General features: G+C 51.3%; 3 long non-coding RNA genes across 3 annotated transcripts; 1 reads left to right on the plus strand and 2 right to left on the minus strand.

Annotated features, from left to right (window-relative positions):
* Positions 1-721: 721 nt before the first annotated feature.
* On the plus strand, positions 722-5990 carry LOC119874167. Its single transcript, XR_005367753.1, has 2 exons — positions 722-1040; positions 5643-5990. It is a non-coding gene; the product is annotated as an uncharacterized LOC119874167 (long non-coding RNA).
* LOC119874168 lies at positions 2873-8403 on the minus strand. Its single transcript, XR_005367754.1, has 3 exons — positions 8031-8403; positions 5223-5322; positions 2873-5115 (listed from the first exon to the last, which is right to left on the minus strand). It is a non-coding gene; the product is annotated as an uncharacterized LOC119874168 (long non-coding RNA).
* Positions 8404-12268: 3865 nt separating this feature from the next.
* LOC119874268 lies at positions 12269-17996 on the minus strand. The gene is made up of 3 exons (XR_005367384.1): positions 17867-17996; positions 17267-17327; positions 12269-12556 (listed from the first exon to the last, which is right to left on the minus strand). It is a non-coding gene; the product is annotated as an uncharacterized LOC119874268 (long non-coding RNA).
* Between the last annotated feature and the right edge of the window lie 5548 nt (positions 17997-23544).

The following is a 23544-nucleotide window of genomic DNA, read 5'->3' on the forward strand; positions in this document are numbered from 1 at the left end:
ATACACTGGCACAGCTGGCCTCATCTTTAGAAGCTCACTCTGCTGGGACATGGAGAGGGGCTGCGGGAGCAGTGGCAGACAAGCAGAAGCCACAATAGTCCAGCCCCCTGCCTGTGGGAGCTTGAACTCCCTGGATGGGTGGGGAAGCCCTCCAAAGAGATTTGGAGCTCCAGCCTTTGCCCTCCTGCCAGCTGCACCCCCATGGCCCAGGAGCATCCGTCCTTCCCTTGGCAGGTTCCTGGTCCAGCCTGTGGTCCCCAGGGCGTGGAATTGTTCAGCCTGGGAATCAGGCAGAGTCCCAGGTCTGCCCCAGGCTGCAGAATAGATGATTTTTTTTTTTTTTTTTACTAGCTGTCCCTTGTTAACTCATAATTGCAATCATGTAACATTTAATAGAGACACAAAGTGATCCCCATCGCTGCCCCACAATCATTCATTAGCTAACAAGATGGAGTGGCTCATAAAAAGGGCCGTTAAAAAAATTCTGGAGAAATGGAAAGCAGGAGGTGATGCAAGCCTTAGTTAACAAAGGCCGAGGGCCGGGAGGCGTGAGCGGGTGTGAGCAGAATAACCCAGCCCTGATAAGCCACAAAGCAGAGCCGGCTGCTCCCTCCTCCCTCTGCCGCCTGAGTCACAGAAGCCGGGATGTGTTCAAAATCGAGCAATGTAATTAGCAGGTTGCATCATGCCCCTCGATTATAAATTACAACGGATGCAAAGACGGAGGATGGAGGAGCAGGGATTACAGGGGTAACCCAATCCTGGTGCCCAGGAGGGGGGGCGGTGGGGGACCAGGAGCTACCCCCCAGCTGCTCAGGGACCCCAGTAGCTTCTGCCTACCCTGTCACGGGGCAGCGCCAAGGCCCGCTCAATGCCTGCTTTGTGTAGCCTAGGATAATGATTTACAAACTTGGGGAATCAGGAGGTGCGAAAAGAAGACGACCCTCTTAACCCAGCCATTGTCTCCCCCCTGCTGGAATGCCCAGCACGCCGCCCGCCCGTGCACCTGTGCACACGGATGCTATTTGAGGATGGTCCAGGTGAGGAGCCCTCAGAGGGGCCGGGTCGATAAGATCTAAAGGGGCTGAGCAGGGGGCTTGGGACACCGTCAGGGATGACTGAGACAGCAAACAGAGAGGGGTGGCAACGATCCCCTGAGGCTTCCCTCTGCGGATGAGTAGAAGGGGGGCGGGGATGGAACTCAGGGCTGGTGACAGAGCCAGCTCTGTTTTAGGGGTCAGGGACCTGGAGCAATCCCAGGCTTTCCGCCAGCAGGCTGTGGGAGCCTGGACAAGCCACTTCTCCTCTCTGAGCCTGTTTTCTCCCACTACAAACCATCAGCCGGCCAGGTGACCACCCATCTTGGTGCCTCAGTTTCCCCACCAGGCCTTGCCTGTCCGTGTGACCCGAAACAAGCTAACCTCCGTGTCAATGGGGACTCAGTGTCCCCATTTACAAAAGAGCGGTAACCCAGACGATCTTTCAAGTCCAGCTTGGACCTTTTCCGATTCTAAGATGAAATTTTCCCAGTCAACCCACACCTTGGAGACCAGGGAGATGGGACTGGCAGCTCTGCAATCTGGCCATCTGTGTGAATCAGAGCCCAGTGAGGCAGAGGGAAGTCAGAGCACAGGCTTGGGCAAAGCAAGGTCCCGGTGGCACGGTTGTCCCGGAGCCTGTGGAGGCACACCCTTTACTTCCTCCTGGTGGCAAAGATTTGGCCTTTCGATCTGGCCTCTGCAAACAGCCCTCACTTCACAATATTTTCTTAGCAGCCCTGTTCTTGGGCATAGGAAATAATCCCATTAACTGTATTATCTCTGCAGAGGAAGGACAAGGGTATATAGATCAGCCCTTGAGTTCAGTGAACTCACTCTCTCTCAAAAGGAAAACCAGAGTTGGGGCAACTACTTTATAGGAAACTTTCTTTGAACAAGGCCTGGCCCCAGGAGAGTTTTCTTCCCAGTGTGGAAGAGAGATCACCACTACCTCCTAAACTGCGGCCCTCAGCCATTCTGGGCCTCCATATCTTCTCTCTGAGCCTCAGTTTCCTCAAGTCTGAACTGACACAGAGGAATAGGGACTCTCGACAGGTAAGTGGAGGCTGGGATGGACTCCCAGGGAGCACTGCCTTTCTGCAGACCCCGGTACCGCTCTCTTGGACTGTTGCCCAAGGACTCTGGTCTCAGCCCCCGACTCCCTTTGCCACTGTGCGGCCACAGGACCTTGCTAAGACTAGTGACCCTAGCACACTGGCTCTGCTTAACACCCACCAAAGTCACCCCTCCCCAGATCCCAGGCCTGGACCCTCCCCTCCTCTCCTGCTACTTCCTTTGCATGACCTGTTCCCACTGCCCAGGTTACCGTTCCCCTGGTTCAACTGAACACTTTAGTTTTATTTATTTATTTATTTATTTATTTATTTATTTATTTATTTATTTATATTTTATTTATTTATTTATGAGAGACACAGAGAGAGAGGCAGAGACAAGGCAGAGGGAGAAGCAGGCTCCCCGTGGTGAGCCTGATGAGGGACTCGATTCCAGGACCTCAGGATCACGACCAGAGCCTAAGGCAGACGCTCAACCGCTGAGCCACTCAGGTCCCTCAACTGAGCACTTTGTCTTTTTTAAAAAATAATTTAATAATAATTATTATTTTTTAAAGATTTTATTTATTTATTCATGATAGACACACAGAGAGAGAGGGGCAGAGACACAGGCAGAGGGAGAAGCAAGCTCCATGCAGGGAGCCCGACGTGGGACTCAATCCCGGGTCTCCAGGATCACGCCCTGGGCCGAAGGCAGGCACTAAACCGCTGAGCCACCCAGGGATCCCCTCAACTGAGCACTTTAGATTCAGTTTTTAGGAAATCTGTGTCACCCCTTCCCAGAAACCCTCCACAACACGCCCCTTCTGTGCTTCCCCACCTGAACAAAGCTCTATCTTCACGAGTGCTGGTTGTATTGAAAAGCAGCCTCTGTGCTGTATCCTCACTAGGCCATGAGCTCCCATGGGGAGGAAGTGGATGCTCCACACTCAGGACCCTTCCAGCATACAATTGGTGCTCAGAAGTGTCCTTGTTGAGCTGCTGGCTTTTCCCACAGTGGGGAAGAAGCAGACGTAGCCTGAGACCCAGGCCTGGGGGGTGAAGTCTGAGACCCTTGCTCATTTGTTCATCATTCATTCATTTATTCATTTGTGTAATCTGAATACATGTTATGAGCCAGGAATGGGGGAAGTACCAGACCAGTCTTCAGTCCCTGAAGGCACCTCCAGGCTCCGCATAAGCCCCTGAACCCAGGGAGAAAAATGTTCTTGAAGCTGTCCCCCAGTGTAGGCAGACCCAGGGTGGGCAGACCCCCAGGGTAGACAGCAGCAGTGGGAGGTCACCCTGTCAGCTTAGCCCGGCAGGGCCTGTACCTTATCAGCAGGATCTCCTGGCTCCCTGAGTCAACAGAAGCTGGGTGTGAGGAGGTGGTGACAGAGAGGGGGCCATCTGGAGGCCTCTTCCCACCTGTCAGGAGCTCCCAGCACGTCCTCCTGTTGGTGAGGCAACCGTCCTTGTGTCTGCACCGCCAAGGCAGGTGACAACTCTGCTCCCATGTCAGGGTGACATTAGATCCCTAAGTCGTGACCTCACTCAGGCATCTGTCCTTGGGTTCCTGTCTGCTTCTGAGATGAGAGCCAAAATATCAGCGGAGACATAGCACCCGGAAACCCTTCCCAGAAATGCCAAACACAGAACAAGTACAGCATCCCCATCTGATCAGATAGGAAACTAGGACGCAGACACATCGACACACTTACCTGAGGTCACACAGATCACATGAGCCTACTTCAGCCTGTTAAGTGCATCCTTTCCCTCTTTTTCCACCCTTGGGAGCCTGAGCCATGCCTCATATTTGGTCTTTACCATGTCCAGTGTTGGTGCAAATGTGAATGAGAATAATACCTTCATCTATCAGACACCTATGATGTACCCAGCACAGTTTCAAGTATTTTATTTTCATACATTCAATCAATCATATTTATTGAGTGCCAGGCACTATTTTCTAGATGCTGTTCTGGATGCTATGGCATTAGATGAGGCAAACTGAGTCCTTGTCCTGAGGAAGCTCACCATATTGTGGGAGAAACAGAATAAGCCAAGAAGTAAGAAACAAAACATAATCTAGGTGGTAAAAAATAAATCCGGAGAAGGGCTGATCAGCAGGGGTCTTTGATCTGGTGACATTTGAGCAAGCCCAGAAGATGCTGAGAGAGGGAATTTGGGACTACCTGGGCGACAAAAGTGCTGGGCAGAGGGGACAATAAGTACAAAGGCCCTGGGGCAGGAACAGGCATGGTGTATTCAAGGAATAGCTAGGAGGCTGCTGTAGTTGGAGCAGAGTGAGGGAAATGGAGAGTGAAGGAGGTGAGATATTGTGTCAGTTGTGTGTTAATTCAATTTATTATCACGACAATGCTGAGCACGGGTTATTATTGTTATTCCCTTTAGCTGATGAGGTTCAGAGAAGGAAAGTAATATCCCCAAAGTCACAAAGCAGGCATTAGGTGTGTCCTGATGATTTATGAGCATCCTTCATGGCGCAGAGTACTGGTTCCCAGTGGAGAGGCTGAAGGAGAATCACCCAGGGAGCTCAGAAAGAATCCAGATCACCAGGTTCCTTTTTTTAAAATTTTAAATTTATTCATGAGAGACACACAGAGAGAGGCAGAGACATAGACAGAGGGAGAAACAGGCTCCCTGCAGGGGATCCTCATGCAGGACTCCATCCTGCATGAGGACCCCGGGAACACAACCTAAGCCAAAGGCAGACACTGAACGACTGAGTCACTCAGGCGTCCCCGGATCACCAGGTTCCTAGTTTCAACAAGCTGCCCAGGTGGTTCTTCATGAACCTAGCTTTGGTGAGCCGTTGGGCAATGGCTGTGGGCAGGCTGGAGCAGAAGAGTAAGCCGCGGGCCTGGAGCCTGACTTTAGCGTGTCTCTAATCTGAGTGGCTACAGCCTCTCTGAACCTCAGTCTCTTTATCTGTGAAATGAGAGGGCTGAACGCCATCAGCGAATTCCTCACACTTTTTACCTGTAGAATTCTCCACGTTGTCCGGTCTTAGGTGGAGCCCAAGATACAAAACAGATCAGAGGAGCTTTATTGGGAGTGGGGTTCAGGCCATCCCCTTCACCTCACCCCCGGCAGCCTCTAAAGCACAATTTACCCGATTTCCTGAGCTCCAGTCTCTGGAGAGCATAGGCATGTGGTCAGGTGCTTCAAGTTCCAGATATCCATGCTGGATCCTCTTCCCAAAGCAGTGTCCCCTGGAATGGGCCAAAATCCCTGGTGTGGGTTCCCAACCCCGGAGCCAAGCAGATAACAGGGCGGGGGGGGGGGGGGGTGGAGAGGAACATGGGGCTGGACACACAGCCTCTTTCAGCTTGCCAAGTTCCCCTGCCTGCTTGCCATCCTTGCTGGGGATGGGGAAGTGGCATGTCCTAAATGTCTGGGGTGACATTGGACTGGTTGCTGGGGACAGGACAGCAGGTGGCAGCCATCCATTTGATGGGGGCAGGAATTTGCTTCTACGTAAGCTGGGCTTCTGGTATCTTCGATTTTTCTCTCCCTCCTTGTCTTGGGCTAGTAAGAGTGCCTCCATCCGAGCAGAGAGAGCAAGAGATGTGTGCAGAATCAAGCAGCTTACAGAGGCCGTGAGACCAATCCTCAGACCTCAAACCAAGAACTTTCATCTGCTAGAGCTGGAGTCCTCTTGTACAGGGGAAGACATGCCCTGCAGAAGACAGGCAGACAAACAGACAGATCCCTGACCTGACAGCCCGAACCCTAGAGGAGGACAACTTCAGGCTGAAGTCCTTCTCTTCATTCCTTCAAAATCCAGCACAGTCCCCTGCACCCAGCAGGTGCCAAATAATAATTTGTGATCTGCTGGCTTTAGAGTTAGAAGTGAAATAAATGAGTTTCCTGCCTGAGATGCCTTGGGCTCTCCTTAGAGTTTTAGCCTCTTCATCTGTAGGATGGGATAATAAATACTATTACCTCCCTGGCCTGGTTGAGAAATAGGAAGAGGGCGTTGCAAATAGAGAAAATTCATGCAGGCATCTGCTACGTGCTATGCTTTGCCTCCAGTCCTTACAATTACACTGCATGATAGAAATGACTCTCCCCATTTTATGGAGAAGCATCCTGAAGGTGAGAGACCCAAACCTAGATCTCTCACTGAAACTCATGTTCTTTCTGCTGCATCTGGCTGCCTCCTTATTATTGCCCCTGCACTGGGTGTGTGGTTTTACTTTGTTTTGATTTAATTTGAAGTCCCCAAGTGAGACAGAGCAAGACTGAAATGGAGTTTGCTGAGCCCCTCCCTTCGAGTTGTAATCAGCCAAGGGCCCTGGGAGGACAGGCCTGGGTTTGTAACTCTGGGTGCAGAGACCCCTCTCTCTGGCCAGCATGTGGAAAGGACACGGATTCCTCAGCATTTCCTCTATGTGTGTGGGGTGGGGAGAAGAGATAGTCCCTGGGGTCCCCTTTCCCCCAGGCTAGATGCTGGCTGCTTTGGAAGGCCTTGTCAGGATCTGCTTTGAGGGCCTGGCTGTCAGCTTGAGAGTCTTAAAATTTCTGCCCTTCCCGACACAGCCATAGGGGTGCTCTGGCCACCCACATGGGGCTGTGGCCTTGGACAGACAGAAGTCCGGGAGTCGAGAGGCTGGGCTTGATGGGAGGACAACTGGCTCCTGTGGGGAGACCTTCCTGAGCCCCCCAGGCTGAGTCTCCTCAGGCCTGGCAAGGGAAGTGGCCCAAGGGTAGGCCCAAGCCTTAGGTCCCCTGACGTCTGCAGCTGCTCCTAGGACCACCCCATGAGACAGAGGCTACTGAGCCCCCGAGAGCCCCGTGGGGCTAAGGGGGGTAGTATTTTCTCAGCAGGATTTATGTGTATGTGCGTGTGTGTGCGTGTGTGTGAGTGAGTGTTTAACAAGGAGTGGGGCCTGCTTGACTTCTGAGCCTGGAATTTATACAGCCGCTCGATGGCGGCTGCAGTTTATCTTGACTAAAAGAATAATAAACTCGGTTGACAGGATGATGTATTCAAAGCATCTTCCCGGCCCAGCACAGAGCCCCCTGGCCCACCGTTAGGATGTCTGGCGTGGTGGGGACCGTGTTATCGAGTGTTTAGCCCCCATGGATTGTCAACAACGCATTGTTTGTAGGTTTGGGGCAAGGCGGAGATGGGCCGGGCTGGGGTGGGAATGGGGGTGTCTGGCCACACAGGCGGGTGAAAGGCTGGCCGCCCAGATGGGGTCAAAGAGGCGTCTGCCTTTGATGGAAGCTCAGAGGCCCAACCCCTCCTCCCTGCCCCGATGTTCCCTTTCCTGCCTCACAGGGAGTCTTGCTCACTGACCTCCACACAGGTCCCAGCCCAGCTCTAGATGTAAAGGGACACACTCAGGCCACACTCTGTACTCCAGGTGTTGGGAAAACCTCCTCCTCCCTCCACTTCCCGTTATTTCCTTAAGAAAAAAAAAAAAATCAGCAGTAAACCTCAGCTTCAAAAAACACCCTGGAAAGGGTGAGGAGGGAAAGCCAATGATCTGGGCTCACTCATGAGAGAGATCTCAGCCCAGTCGCCTGGCCCTCCGCCTGTCAACCTTGGGCTAGTCCCGTGACCTCTCAGAACCTTCTTCCCTCCCTGCATGACAGGAGAATCATGATGCTTGTCCCACCTCTTTTACAAACCACAGTAGCCCCCGTCATCCACAGGGGATATGTTCCAAGACCCCCAGTGGCTGCCTGAAACCGTGGAGAGTACCAAACCCTATATATATACACATACACACCATATCTTTTCCTACGCATGCATACCTGTGACAAAGTATTAAGTTATAAATTAGGCACGGTAAGAGGTCAACAACAATAACTAATAATAAAATAGGACAATTATAACAACATGCTAGAATAAAAGTTATGTAAATGTGGTCTCTCTCTCTCTCAAAATATCTTACTGAGTTATACTCACCTTCTTCCTGTGTCGTGGTTAAGATGAGAAAGGCCCACATGATGAGATGAGGCGAGGGCAATGACACAGGCTTCGTGACGAGGAGCGAGGCTGCTTTCGACATTCTGACGGTGCCAGTAGGAGGATCATCTGCTTCCAGATCGAGGTTGACCGCGAGTAACTGAAACCGTTGAAGACGAAACCACGGATGAGGGGGGCCTGCTGTATGCTGTTGCCCTGTATTGAGGGCTCATGATGGGGATGAAATGAGATAAAGAATTAGGCAAACACTTTGATAGCTTGGTAGAAGGTAAATTCAAATTGCTTTTTCCTCAAGTCCTCCTAAACTTCAGGCAGGAAAGCCATGGCTTTTGTCTCTGACCATGTACTTCTCCCTCCACCTGCCTTATGGGAAGTCCCTTCTTGTACCTAACCTCAAGCTTGCTTCAGTTTTAGCTGTTGCTTTGGAATGCTTCACACAGAGGTTCCAGTTCCGCTTCTCTGGTAGGGTGCCTATAAGAGTGCCTCTTTTCTGGTTTAATGGTCCCTTCCCCACTCCTGGTGGTTTTCTACCCGAACCAGCTCCAGGACTCCCCTTCATACAGAAGTGAGTCCTTTACTCCTGCTTCTCGAAAGCAGTGTGTGTGGGGGGGGAATTGGAGGGGGTTATCCTGGGCAGACAGAAGCCCCACAGGGGGCTACAGAGGCAGTGGCAGGCACAGGGAGTGAAGGAAGAGCCACAGATGGAATACTTAATTCAGCAAGCAGTTGGCTCCATTTCAGGAGTCAATTTGGAGCCTCGGGTAAGCCTCTTAACAGCTGATATCATCCCCACTTTACAGATGTGAACACTGAGGCTGGAGAAGATTCAGTCTCTTGCCTTTGGCAGATGGCAGAGGGCAGACAGACTCAAGCCCAGAAGGTCTAGCTGGCTTCCAAGCTGCCTTGACCTGGCAACCTCAAAGAAGGAAAGAGAAAGCCACCCAGAGGCTGTGGGGCTCTAGGCTAAACAGCTAGATGGGTAACGAGGTGATGGTGGGGGCACAGGAAGAGCCATGGGGGATCAAGAGAGTGGGAGTGGGAGCAAAGGACTGTAGACTGGCATAGGCCCTGGGGAGAAGACAGAGAGGAGCTCGGATCTGAGTGCAGGACACACGTGTGTGCTCACCCACCTTGGCTGGGGCTGGTGACAGTGGCAGCCAGCAACAGTATGTTCAGATGCCTGGCAGCACTCAGTCATTTATCCACTCGCTTATTCATTTCCTTGCTCATCCCTGTACTTCATTCTTTATGTGCCCAGGAGTCCAGACCCTCAGGATCGAACAGGAAAGAGACCTGTCAGCAGGTCAGGACCCTCAGAGGTCCCCAGTCACCCATCTATCCATCCCACATGTAGTGAGTACCTATTGGGTACTACAGACAAGTGAGCCTGTCCTCACCCTCCAGGCACTCGAGGCCTGGCAAGGGGGAGAGGAAAACAGGCAGACCCTTAGAAATCATGGGGTTGTGTATTCATCGATTCAGTCAACATTTGAGAGCCCTCCACGGAAGAAGCCAGGACCAGAATGATGACCAGGACACACTCCTGCCCATAGTGAGCTCAGGCTGCTTGAGGACATGAGGAAGGAACACAAATGTTTCAGCTCCAATACACGTGCAGCTGTGAGAGATCCTAAGGGAGCACAATGGTCCCCAGAGGGAAGTGACCATGCATTTGAATTTGTGTTTGTGCATTCATTTATTCCACCCTTCATTCATTATTGAGCATCTTTTGTGTGCTGGGCATCGCTGGAAACAACAGGAGGGCCCATGGAGGAGGTCATCTTTCCTGGGCAGACCACTGTCTTGGCAACCTCATGGTGGAGGGGGCAGGGACAGGCCAAACTTGGCGTGGAGACTGCAGTCACAGGAGATGGGCAGCCACGGACCCCTCCCAGCCATTCCGAGGCGGGAGCTGGAGGGCATTGAGCAGTGCAGCCTGGAGGAAGTACAAGGGGGCTGGGCCCTATGGCAGGCTCTGTCTGGGCCATCCTGTGCTCTCCACAGCCCTGAGTGACCTGGGGTCAGATCACATGATCCGAGCAGATGGAGGGGATGGAGACGCAGTTGGGAGCAGGAAGACCCAAGCTCTGTGCGAGGATATATTTGGGGATCCCTGGGTTTTGTTCACTGGAACAGACTCCCGATGTCAAGAGTTTCTGGAGCTCTGATTTGCACACATCCTCTCCACTTCCCCATCCTCTGGGGTCAATTTGCATGCCTATTTGCATATGTTTGCATAAAGCATGCTCCTATCCATATTCATTTCAGGCATTTTGATTTATGTCATTTCTCCCCTCCCCATAGCCGGCTGTCCCCATGCCTTTTGCTCCCCCTTCTGGAAGGGAAGACAGGGCAGGGGCCATGCCCAGCTGCATGCAATCTCTGTGGCATTACCTGGCATTTCCTCAGAGCTAAGTGCTTGCCTGACTGTACTGTGCTCTGTCTGCAACTGCTCTGAGCTCAGAGGTCCCTGGGGACTCGTAAGCTGAGCCTGTCCTTGGTGCTCTTGCTGGGCCTTGGGGAGCACCAGGCCAGAATGAGAACCGTCTGTGGACTGTTCGCTGGAGAGCAACTAATGGAGTGATGAGTGAGTGTCGCCTGGAAGTCTGGGGGCCTTCCCATGTGGGTCGCCTTGGCTGTGCACAATCAGGGGCCAGATCTGGGCTTGGGACCCCTTCCAGGGCCCCACTGCGGCCACTGGACCTGAAGAACACAGCCCACGGCGTCCATGCCCATACACGGAGCAGAGTGGAAGTCTGACTGCAGTTCCGGTGCGGGTTGGGTGGTCCTAGGCAAGACTTTCCCTGCCATGAGCCTCAGTTTCCCCTTCTGAACCTAAAAGTTTTCCCAATGTTGGCTTCTGCAAATGCATACAGGCAACCCCAGCTCATCCCCCAAGCCCCAGAGGAGATTCTTCTGTCATGAAAAGGCCACAGCCAACTCCACCACCCTGAGGCTCACATTCTCACTCCCTGGAATAGCCTCCCTCTGGCCTCCAGGTCATATGAGCTTCAGTGGACGTGCCTGCTTGCTGCCAGTCAGCTCACACTCGATATGATGTGACCAAGGGAGGAGCCTAGAAGCTGCTGGGGAATCCAGGACTCACACCCACACTCACCCCCCACACACACACACACTCACACACACACACACATTCCATCCCCACCGTCTCCATCTTAATGAGGTCCCACTGTAGATGCTCCCATGTCAGGGAATGGGACTGTTTCCACCTGGGCAGAGACAGGAGGCGCTGGGGGCTGCCCTGGGAAACCTCCTACCCGCCAGCCCTGACCTCCAGCTGAGAGCTCCTGAATGGTGCCCACTCCCCGACTCCCCTACCACACACATCCTGAGCCGTGCAGGGCTCGGCTTGTCACCGACAGGCTCTCCACTAAATGAGGTGGCTTGATTGCCCCTTATCACAGGGGCTTATCTCCTATGGTTTTTCGCCTGCCAGACACCAGAGAGCCACTCAGCAGGCCTCTCCCAACCTCTTGCTTCTCCAGCCCTGACTCTCCCCTGCCTCAAGGGGACACTGGATTCCAGTGACCCTCCCTGTTGGTCACTCAGGCTGGAGACAGAAAAGGGATAGAGGGAACTGAGGATATTTTTCCCCACTGCCCCTTAACCTTTCACAGCTTCACACATCTTCTCACTTACCCCTCTGTGTGATATAGATTTGGGGGGCCATTCTGCCCAATGTCTTGTCATCTTGCATCAAACGTGAAAAACAGGTTAATATTTGTAGTGTGGTTCTTTATTCCCTCAAACCAGGGGTTTCTTAGAGCTCAGGCTGCATCTTCCCCCTAAGACTAGGGATCCCTAAGGATACAGCTGTGTTTCCCCCTGAGATTGTGCATCCCTGAGGTCAGGGCTGTGCCTCCCCATTCAGAAACACTTTGCCCACCATCTAGCCTCACCTGCTCCAGGGTAGTGGTCAGTGGTTGGTCTAGACTGGGCCTCCTGCCACCCAAGAATCATTCCCTAGAGTTCTGCTTGCAGGCTGAGCAAAAGAAGGAACCAGAGTGGAGGTCACGGGGCTCCGCTGAGGGAAACAGGGCGTCCTCTGTAGGAATCTATAAGTGGTTGCATCTGGAGCAGGGGAATGAACAAGATGACCCTTTTATTGGCTCTGGGTCAATAAAACCTTTTCTAGGTCCTCAGCGTTGAGTACAGGATGGCACTGTGAGGGGGCATTGCTTTTATTTTGTTCTGTTGATCTGCGGGATAGGTGGTTAATAAAGTCAGAATAAAAAAAAATGAAAGAAAGAAGGAGGATGAAAGCCAGGGAGTGAAGAAGAGAGAGAAGGAAAGAAAGAAAGAGATAAGGGAGAGAAACCTCCCAACCTTTCCCCTTCTTCGGCCTCCTGTATGGGAATGTATTTGTTTAAACTCCTCTTATCTTCAACACTTGTTTCTCTACTGGCGGAGGGGTCTGTGGAGTGAGGCTGGTTTTTCTCCCAGTGACAACAGAATTGCAGACTCCGTAAATGGCCCGCCGGTGCCTGGGCAGAGGAGGAAGACAGGTTTGAGCTGAAGCCCCCCGCCCCCGCTGCCTCTCCCTGCCCATTCCCCATCCTCACCCAGCCCGGCCCCCTGTAACCCAGGCAGCCTCCCTTCAGCCTCCCTCCAGCTTCCCTCCTCCCTCCAGCCTCCCTCAGGCCTCGCTGGGCTCCTCTCCTTGAGGGCCTCCCCTGCCACCAGCCCAGCCAGAGGCCTCCTGGCCTTCCCTCAGACTTCCCTCTCCACCTCTCTGGGACCCTAGCCGCCAGTGCTGCCTCTTCCAGGAAGTGTCTCTTGATGCCATAGGCTCCCTGATTCATTCATTCCTGTGTTCATCCTTTCAACACACATTCTGAGTCTCTGAGATGTGCCAGGCATGGGAGATAAAGGGCCTGGGGAGCTTAGAGCCCAGTGGAGGAAACCAAATGTCAACAGTCAATTAAAGCTCTCTAGGGTGGGTTTTGGTTTACTCCAGTCTTTAACAATAATATCTAACGTCCACTGAGGGCTCACTCTTGTGCCAAGGGTGATCCTAGTGTTTTACACCGAGAAACTCATTTAATTCTGGAAAGAGCTCTACCAGGTAGGACAACTTCATAGAGGTCCTGTTTGCTCATGAGAGTCAGACCTGAATGTGAACCCAGGCAGTCGGGGCCAGAGGTTTAGCTCTCAAACCCACAGCTGCTGACCTCACAGCCTGGGGGTGCTTCTCTATACCTCAGATCCATCCCCTGTCCCTCACATGGTGGGAGGGCCCTGTGCACCTGTTCCAGCTCCTTGCCCACTGCTGAGTCAGCCATCTCTGAGGGAAGGGACTTGCGTTTGGCCATGCCGAAGACTTGAGCTCTCTTGAGCCTGACCGACTGCCTGGGGCCCATCTCTCTCTGGGGAGTCTATATCTCCGAGCCAGACTGTCAGCCCCTGGCAGGCATGGCCAATAATCTCCTCAGCACCGAGCCCAGGATGGGCTCAGGGAGGAGCTTGCTTAGTTGGCTGAGGACGGCAGCCCTCAGACTGAAAGGAGGGTGGGTGGGTGATGAGGGTTGACAGCGCCAATGCTGCGGCTGGCCGGCACAGGGGCTCTGCCCATGATGACCATGAGGGAGGTGCCAAGTCCCAAATGGTCTCCTATGCCTCCTCTGAGGAAGTATGTCTCCAGAAGAAAAGATCCTGCTGGCCAGCCTCAAGCCTCAATTTCCTCAAGGTCCAGAGGGGCTGCTGAAAAGCAGCCCGCAGCTCAGGGATTATTTGGGGATTTGGTCCCTGCTGGGAAGCCTCTGGAAGATCAGGCTATGATCTTTGGGGGTTCTAAGCAGGCCCGGCAGTGTGGGATGTCTCAGGTCTGACACACAGGAAGGGAAAGAAAGAAACCAAGCACACAGAAAGACAGGAATGGGGAGCAGAAGGGATGCATTTGCACACTTGGCATGTCTGGAGCACTTGCTGTGCACCTGGCCCCACACTGGCACTGGCTGTACAATAGGAGGATGGAGGCCCCCACCTTAAAGGAGCTCCCAAAGTGGGTTGTAGTTAGGGGTAGCCCATGGGCCCCCAAATCCAAGTGGGGAAGGGAAGGCTGCAGAGGGATGACAGACCCCTGAGTCAGCCCAGCTCATTCTCCACAGAGGCAGGGCCAGATGACCAGGCCTGTGTCCAAGACCCTTGGCTCCAGATGCCCCCACCTTCTGGCCCAGGACAGTGGGACCACAGCCCCAGCTCCGTTGTGGGAGTCAGCTCCTGTCTCTGAAGTTAACATGGAGTGGGCGTGGCTCGGGGGTTGTTTGGGTCTGAAGTTAGGGTCTGACCTAGGCCTGCTGGGGCTCCACTCAACAAGACCAGCACTGGCCGGGCGAGTGCTCCTTGGACACCAGTCTTGTTCCTCACTGTGTGGGGGTGGAGGGCACAGGAGGCTCACCACGGAGGCCCTCCCGTAAGCTCATGAGCCCCTGTAGGTCAGGTAGCAAAGGGAGAGCAGAGCGTCTCAGAGCTGATGGCCTCTCCTGTCCTGGAGCCCAGCAGCCTGAAGAGAAAGGGATGGGGCTGGGAGAAGCCAGGAGCGGCCAGGGTGAGGCCTTCTTAGACCAGCCTTCCTGTGACCCCAGCTGCCACTGTCTGTAGCAGGCCATCCCTGAGCCTGGGGCTCCCTTGGGCCTGCAGCCCTGAGCCCGAGAACATGTGCAGGTGGGTGTTTGCATGCTGCACATCTGCCTGCCAATTCACGCATATGTGTGCCTGTGCAGACTTATGAGTGTGGAGGCCCCGGGAACTGGAGGACTTGGCTTCCCCTTCCTTCTAAACCACAAGGCCACGGGCCAGCCTCAAGCCTCGGTTTCCAGGCCCAGAAAGGCTGATGAGAAACAGATTTGCCTGAGATGTCCGTGGGCGTCGGTGGCCAAAATGCAGGAAGAGGGCAAACCCTCAGGCCCACGGGTTCCTACAGGGTTGGCCCTCTCCTGGGATCCAGGGCTCCTCAGATTGGCCGAAGGCCCTCTCGAGGCCTTCTCCATTGTGGATGCAGAGAAGCAATCTCTGAGGCTGGAGCTGCCACGGTGGCCCGAGATGAGGCTGGTGAGCCCCTCTGCCAAGGACGTGCACACCTGCCTTCCCACCATTGCCATGCCTCTGGGGACCTCCAAAGGCACTGAGTGGTCCTCAGTGGATGAGAGGAGTGGGACTCCCCTGCCTGACCCAGCTTAGAGGGTGAGCTAGGAGAGAGGAAGGAGGCAAAGGGGTTCTTGTAGGTCCGAGTGTCTCCGAGTCAGACCGCAGATCTCTTGCATCAGTGTCAGTTGTGATGTGCGGGTAGGGACCTCATTGAGAACACAGATGCCTGCGATTGTCCCCACCCCTAAGAAATCCTGACTGAGCAGACCTCAGGTGGGTTAGGAAATCTTGCATTTGCCACAAGTGCCCCAGGTGACCCCGAGTGGTGCCAATACAGAAAAGGTAGTATCTGAGACATCAGGTTTTTAGAGACCTGAGTTTGAATTTCCACTCAATGTCTCCCCAGCTTCCCTGGAGTTAATAGCATGACTTCACGGAGATGATGTCACATCACAGGTGCTCACTGCATGGTGGAATCAAGAAGAATAATGGCAGGGCTGACCAAAACCCAGGACCGGCTGTGTGCCAAGCCCTCTCTGCCATTACAGGGCTCGTACCCAGGAGGCCAGGCTGGGGTACAGAGTGCAGAGCCTCATCCCCATTGTCCCTTCCCTTGTAATTGGCAGCCAGGAAAGCCCTCTCCCCTGGATAGCCTGTGGGCTCCAGGCAAAGCCCTACGGCTGCCCCTGTTCACCTAAATCAGCACTCCCGGAGGTCCCTGCTTCCTTGGGAGCTGCAGCTCAGAGCCCCCAAGGAGCCAGACCTGGTTTCCTCCAGGCTAATTGGCTAATCGTCTGCTGCCTTGATAGCAGGAGGTCTGGCCATGACTCCTCTCTGGGCCAGGCCCTCAGTCTGCCCATGTCTGTGGGCAACTTAAGGCAGGCAAGGATTAACATGTAGGCTGGATTTGCTTCCCTAATTCCTTATCGAGGCCCTGTCCTCCGACAAGGCAAGGCAGATGGTTTCTTTTTCAGGCAAAGGACCCTGAGAGGCTTCTGGACCAGAGGAGAAAGGGAGGGCAGCTCTCCCTCATCCTAGCCTGCCAGGCCTCATCAGTCCTTCCCTCCCCAAGGAGGTTTAGAGCCACGGAGCCATCTCTGCTTACTCACCCTGAGCCCCTGTGGGAGTAGGCCCCCCCAAACAACCTTGCTTTTCAGACAGGAAGGCTTAGTGAGGGCTAGTGGTTGACCCAGCCATTCAATGAGGCGGGACCACCTTGAACCGGGCCTCCAAGGCACTGGACTCTGGGGCATTTACACTTCATCTCCTGCCAGTGGAACAAAGGCAGAGAAAGAGCTCATGGTGGGACTGGGATCCCATTGGCAGAGCAGATGGGGAGCGCAGTCTTAGGAGCTCAAGCCCCACCGGGGAGAGGAGGTGAAGAGATAAAGTAGGAAGGCACTCATTGCTCAGCAAGTTAACTCCAATGAGTAGTGATGGTTTGGGTCACAGAGGGTATCAGACTCCAGCAAGGAGGCCTCTGAGGAAAGACAAGAGAAGTGAAGGTGCCTGGAGAAGCGAAGCCCAGAGAAGAGGAAGAGGAACAGGTGAGGGGGCATTGGTACTGTGCTAAGCCTCTAAAGGACTCACTCCTAATGAGACTTCAATAGGTCTCATTATGTTAACAACCTCATGGGGTTCATTTTATATTTCCAATTTTACTGATGAAAAAACTGAAATCTAGAAAGTCTCTCCAACTTGCCCATGTTCACACAGCTAGCAATGGACAAGGCAGTGAAGAGCTGCCCCTGTACCCAGCCCTGAAGGGGGTCTCAGGTGACTCCCCCAGGGGTTAAGAGGCTTAAGAGGGGCAGAAGTGAGTCTCCCTCCCCATGCTTTTACCCTCCCTCCAGTCTGCTGCTGAATGCAGAAATCAGCTAGGAATCTGAGTCTTGGCTCCCTATCCCCACCAGCCCTTACCCTCCATGGTGCCCATCCCCATACCAGGAGCTGCTCAATCTCTCCTCCTCCAGGAAGCCTTCTGACCATCCCACCCCTATTGCCTTGCCAGGTCCCCAGAGTAGGCCCTGTGTTTGCCAAGATGCAAGGTGTTGGGTCCTGGTCTACTTGGGTGGCAGTGCTGCACATAGCATGGGATCCAGACTCACACAGCTCCGGCTTTGAAACCAGGCTTGCATCTTCAGACCATCTGTGCCTCAGTTTCCTCATCTGTAAAAAGAGACTAACAATAGCACCTATTTTGGAGGACAGTATGATTAAAGAGATAATGCAGGTAAGGATTCACCCAGAGAGGGACAAAACGAAGCTTGGAAAGTGTGTGGACTTTTCTCCACTACAAAGCAAGCTGGTGGCATTAGAACCAGAACATTAGAGCTGGCAGATGAAGGATAAGGCCCACAAGAGAGGCCATCCCAGGTGTCTGGACTCGTGGTCCAGTGCTCCTGTCCCTTGGCCATGAAATCACAGAGTCACCACGGCTGTGAGTACTCAGAGTCAGGCCCTGGGAAGACCGGACAAGAACAACTTCCCAGGACAAGCCTCTCGCCTGCCCTTCCAGCCCCCACACTCCCTCAGGGACTGTCTCCACCTGACCCTGGTGGTCTGTCTCGGGTGTGGGGCTATTTGCAACAGGCGCCTATTGTCTGCTGGCCTGAGTGCACCTGTAGTGCCTTGTCCCAGCCCGGTGAGTCAGCTCTTGGCAGGCCACAGAGCAGCCACTCCACACCATCTTAAGCCTGAAAGAGAACCTTTCTCTTCGCTTTTCTCCTCCTTCCTCCCTCTGCTCTCCATGAAGTGGTCATCTCCGCAGGGCAGCAGGGAATAGCATTCTTTGCCAAGATTTCTTCAGTCTCCTTGGCCAGAAGACAGGGTGGGGCCTTGGAAACAAAAAGAAAGCAGCCTATGACTGGCCAAAGCCCCTAAGTTGTTTTAGGGCACTAGATATGCCCCCTAACTCCCTGCTTGCAGTGGGAGCACCAAACTCAGGGCAATTGGAACAACATTCTACTTATCCAGAGGCCATATACTTGATGACCTCTGCCATTCAGACTGAAGTCTGAGCTTGTAAGGCTTCTGAACAGACTAAAGATATGCTTGACAATTGTCCAACTAGAGTCTGACAAACTTTAGAGCTTCACCTTTCGATTCTTCCCCCACCCAAGTCAGAGCCTATCTGCTCTTACCTTACACACTATTCTAATATGCATCGTTATCTAATTTATGTATGAATTAAAATAATAAAATCAGAATGGAGGAAAGGCCACTAAGGACATTCTTCTCAGTGATAGCAAAAGGTGTCAGGTAGCAAACACATAAGCAATCAAAGGTAGACCCAAGAGCTAAAAACAAAAGCAATCTTGAGTTATTCAGAGTAGGTGCAAAATAAATAAATAAATAAAAATAAAAAAAGACATACTCCAATTCCTAGAGGCATCACTATATTTTGACTATAGTAGGGAATATTCTTAACAAGGATCCCAAGGCTTCAGTGGAAAATTGGATTATGGTCAATCTCTGTTTAAGAAAGTTTGAGACTATGTGATACATTTTTTTATAGGGACTTTCAAAGATCATGATTTCATATTTCTTTATATTTTTGACATTTGAAGAATTAAGTAAATAAGATTTAATAATAGCAGCCTAAGTGATTTAGACCCATGTATCACTGAGGACAACTAGAACAGCTGGACAAAATATCTGAAAAATCTGCTTGAAGCACTGAGGAGCTAACAAGATAGGAAGAATTTCTCGGCCATGACTGAGACCCGGAGAAGAAAGAGTGGCATTTATGGCCATTTCCCCTCCTAAGGGTGTTTGCCCATTCGGGAGAGGTCAACTCAGAGTCCAAGAAGCTGAACAATTCTGATGGCCCTGTGGGACGCAGAGGACATGAAGTGGAGTCCCAGGTTTACCAAAGAGTTGGACTTAGTGAGCCCTCTGTCTTTGGGCAGGCAACTCAAAAGGGCTATACCCTAGGAATTAAGGGTGAACCAGAAGTAGCTCAGTTTCCAATCACACAGGGCTAAACATTGAAATAGGTAATTTTGTATTAATAATGCCCCAAGTAGCTGGCAGATACAAATGTAAATCCTTTCTGAAGGAAGATAGTAATCATTCCAGGGTCCAGGTTATTGCTACAAAGAAGTCCATAAATACAATGTCCAACACATAATTGAAAATACCTACACAGACAGAGTCAGATAACATAATTTCAAAACATCAGAACAGCAGACAAGAGAAACAGACCCATAAAGGCTACATGTATTAGAGTCATCAGCAAAGACTTGAAGTAACTGCTTACTATGTTCTAGAAGATTGTTGTGGTTACTACCGCTACATTACAAAGTGTCCCAGAACTTAGTGGTATAAACAATTTTATTGTCTCCTGATTTTGTGGATCAGGAATTCACAAAGGGATCAGCTGGGTAATCCTAACCTGGGGTCTCACACAATTGCTGTCAGAAGTCAGCTAGGACTGGACATCCAAGGCAGTTTGCTCACATGGCTGGCAGTTGGTACTGAACACTGGCTGGGACCCCGGCTCGTGTTGTTGACCCAAGCACCCATGCATGGCCTCTCTAGCATGGCAGTCTCAGGGTAGTTGGGTGTCTTATATACAGCAGTTAGCTTCCTCCAGAGTGAGAGTCCCAAAAGAGCTGGGCAGAAGACACAGAGTCTTCTCTGACCTAACCTCAGAAGTCATTCAGCATCACTTCCGCAAAATTCTGTTGAGCACAAAGGAGTGACTAGGGTCAGCCCAGATTCAAGGGCAGGAAACACAGACCTCTCTCCACTAACCTCTCAGACAGGAGTGTTAAATATTTGCAGTCAAATTTTAAGACTTCCACAGATGAAAGAGTTAGCTTCTGTTGTTGAGAAAACTCCAATGGATTGATGACCTCTTCCAAACAATGAGCTATTCTAGACTTTACCCAAATGAACTGTGTATCATCTCCCAGGAGGATCTCAAAAGCTTCTCTGGGCCACATCATATGAACATCTTCACAATGCAACACACTGCTAGAGATGGAGCTGGGTGCATCCCATCTCCACATCCGCATTCACAATGACTCGCCTTATCCTCAGCCCTCCCCGAGGCCTCTGTTTTCCCCATGGAGATGGCCAGGAAACTCCTCAGAAAGCCCAAGAAGCTTAAAAACATGCAGTGACAGAATTAGAAATGATCTCAAGTGGTATATATCCATCCTGAAGCTTCCCAAGCCTGGCTGATCCTTAAGACACCTACTAAGATGGAAGAGTCTCAGGCTGGGAGAAGATATTTGCAACTTCAGAACTTGCCTGGGATTAAAACTAAAATAGGGAATAAGTAAAAAACAAAACAAAACAACAACAACAACAAAAAAACACCAGGAAATCCAATAGAAAAAAATAAGCAAAAAAAAAAAAAAAAAATTTGAAGAGGCATGCCACAGAAGAGGAAATGCAAAGGCCAGGTATATGAAGGGATGTGCAAATTCACTAGCCATTGGAGAGATGCATCAAACAACTGTAGCTTTTTACACACTCTACTGAATGGCACAAATTAGAAAAGTGAATTCTATTCTTTGTAGGGAGATGAGACCCTTGTGTCCTTCAGGCAAGAGGATAAATGAAAATAACCATTCTAAAAGCAGCAATCTGGCTGTATTTATTGAAGCGAAATATGCATCACCCTGTATCCCAGAATCCCACAAGTGGATATATGGCTTGGAAAAAATTATTATAGAGGACGAAGAGAAGAAATGCATGGGATCCTCATGACAGCAAAACTTGGGGAGTAGTGGGAAGTTGGAGGCAGCCTAAGTGGCCACCTATGGGGGAGCGGATCAGTCAGATGTCAAGAGGCAGTTAGAAACAAGGCAGACACACAACACAAGAATGCATAACAACAGCAGCATTGAAAGATAAAAGTAAGAAACAGAGGGGAGTGACAGCATAACACCATTTATATAAATGATAAAACATGCAGAAAACAACACAATGCAGCATACGCAGAAGATGCATGTTTCATGACCTCTACCAAGCACATAAAATGAGGGTCTGGAAGCAGGGATTTGGGGATGGTGGAAAATGGGAGTGGAGGGCAGCCCGGGTGGCTCAGCGTTTTAGCGCCGCCTTCAGCCCAGGGCGTGATCCTGGAGACCCAGAATCGAGTCCCACATCAGGCCTCCTGCATGGTGCCTGCTTCTCCCTCTGCCTGTGTCTCTGCCTCTCTTTCTCTCTCTCTCTGTCTGTCTCTCTCATGAATAAATAATAAAATAAAATCTTTAAAAAAAATAAAAAAATAAAGGGGACTTTGACCAGACCAATGATGATAATACACCATGAACGGAGGGGTGTACTTAGTTCAGTTGTCTGCATCAGTGGTAAAAAATCAATCAGTAAAGCAGATTTCTAGACTTCAACTCCAGAGATACAGCTTTCATAGACCTGGGGTGAGCTCCAAATCTAGGACCCGGTGATTTTATTGATGTCTTCCGCAGCATCCTAGTGAGATGTCATCAGTGGCTTCTTGAATACATCCAGTGACGCAGAGCTCATTCCGGTACTAATTATTAGAAAGTACTTTTTATTACATTATATTGTTAAATTACATAATGCATTATATATTCCTCTGATTATTATATTATATTATTATATAATTCAATTCAAATGATTAGAAAGGTCTTTCTGAGGCCAAAATTTGTCTCCCCATACCTTCCAAACCATTGATCCAGGTCCAATACTTTGAAGCAAGTTAAAATAATCAGGCTTCTCTTGGGCACTTGTTATGATGAGCACTGGAGGTTATGTGTAAGTGATGAATCACTAAATTCTACTCTTGAAACCAAATAAATGGACAGGCAAACATAGGGGCTCATGTAAAAAAAAATCAGGTCCCCCGGGCTTCCTCATGGCGACCCTTTAATGACCTTCGATCTCTTTGGCATCTCTTTACCTGTCAAGTTACCCTCCCTCCACCCACCTCTACTTTAGCCAAGTTATCCCCTGAGGTATAATCTAGCCCCCAGGGTTTTTCTTCAAACATGGCACCCTCAGAGAGGCCCCACATTCTGGGTACAGCCTGTTAATTAACCTTGGATTATAGGGGTCTTTTTTTCTTAAAGCAATTTTTAGTGAGCTTATGGTCAGCCAAACTTCCAGGTCTTTTTCCACAAAATTTCTCTATCCATGCCCTCCTACACACACACACACACACACACACACACACACACACACACACATACACACACACACACCTATATGGCATTATATAAAAGCACAAAAGATATTCAGTGTAAAACAAGACCCTAGCTGCTTACTTGGTTTCCCATGTATCCTCCGCAGATGATCTGCGTATACAAATATATACACATCTTTTTGATTATGCAAACAGAAGCATGGTCTACACTCCAGTGCACACAGCCATGACCTTGCTTTTTTACTTAACCGGGTGTGTTGGGGAGCCTTTCCTATTAGTAACTTAAAGCTTCTTCCCTCATTCTTCGTATCAGACCTGTGGCCTTCCATTGCACAGACCTACACAAAATATTTAACAGACCCCTCCATCCTGGAGGACACATACACTGTTTCCAGTCCTTTGCAGCATCAAGACCATCCTGCCAGGAGTCCCTTTGCACAGAAACCATTCGCTAGGTGTGCTAGCTTCTCAGTACCCATGTGCCTTTTCCCTCCGGTTTTGTTCCCATCCTAGAGCTGGCCTTTGTCATTTCTGCCTACCGCTTGTTGCTCTCATTGGCTCTGCCTGCCATTCATTCCAGGCGCTGTCGGGGAGGCTGAATCTTCTCTGTGCTGCCGAACCTGTTTCTCTCAGCTGAGGGGTGTCTGCAAGCCGGCGGGGGGAGGGGGGGGGATGTAGCCACTCAGGCCTCCATTCGGGCCATTGATAAAAATGTTCAGGACAATGGGGCCAAGGAGGAGGGCCCTGGGACAAGCCCTAGAGAATTCCAGTGTCCCGTTCATCAGCTGTTGCCATGGGCTGTGTCTCCGCTGTTGTCATGGGAGCCAGCCTCCCTAGAGTATCACGACAAGCTCTGCCACCCTGTGGGTAGGGGGACCCCGCACCCCTGTCTCCAGCAGCCTTCCAGTACCCTTGTGAGAAAGAGAGCTGGGGCTGTTGACGTGGCATCCCAGGAGAGGTGACTGGAAGGTCACCTGACTTCTGTGATCAGCAGAGCTGGGGTCCTGACCTGCCTGTTTCTAGCAATGTGGCTCCCGGCAAATTACCTAACTTCCAGAAGCCTGTTTCTTTACCTGCCAACCAGCGGTAACAAAACCCACCTCTCGGTGCTGTGACGATGTATGGAATCACTTGCCTCACTCGGGTTTCTACTGCCGTCTGTTCTGTCTTGCCAATCGGTCTGTCCTCCTTATCTATGAACTTGTAGGCCAAATGATCAACTCCCAGGTAACCAGCGGGGATTGG

Source organism: Canis lupus, chromosome 12, assembly GCF_011100685.1.
Source record: "Canis lupus familiaris isolate Mischka breed German Shepherd chromosome 12, alternate assembly UU_Cfam_GSD_1.0, whole genome shotgun sequence".
Classification (NCBI taxonomy): Eukaryota; Metazoa; Chordata; class Mammalia; order Carnivora; family Canidae; genus Canis; species Canis lupus.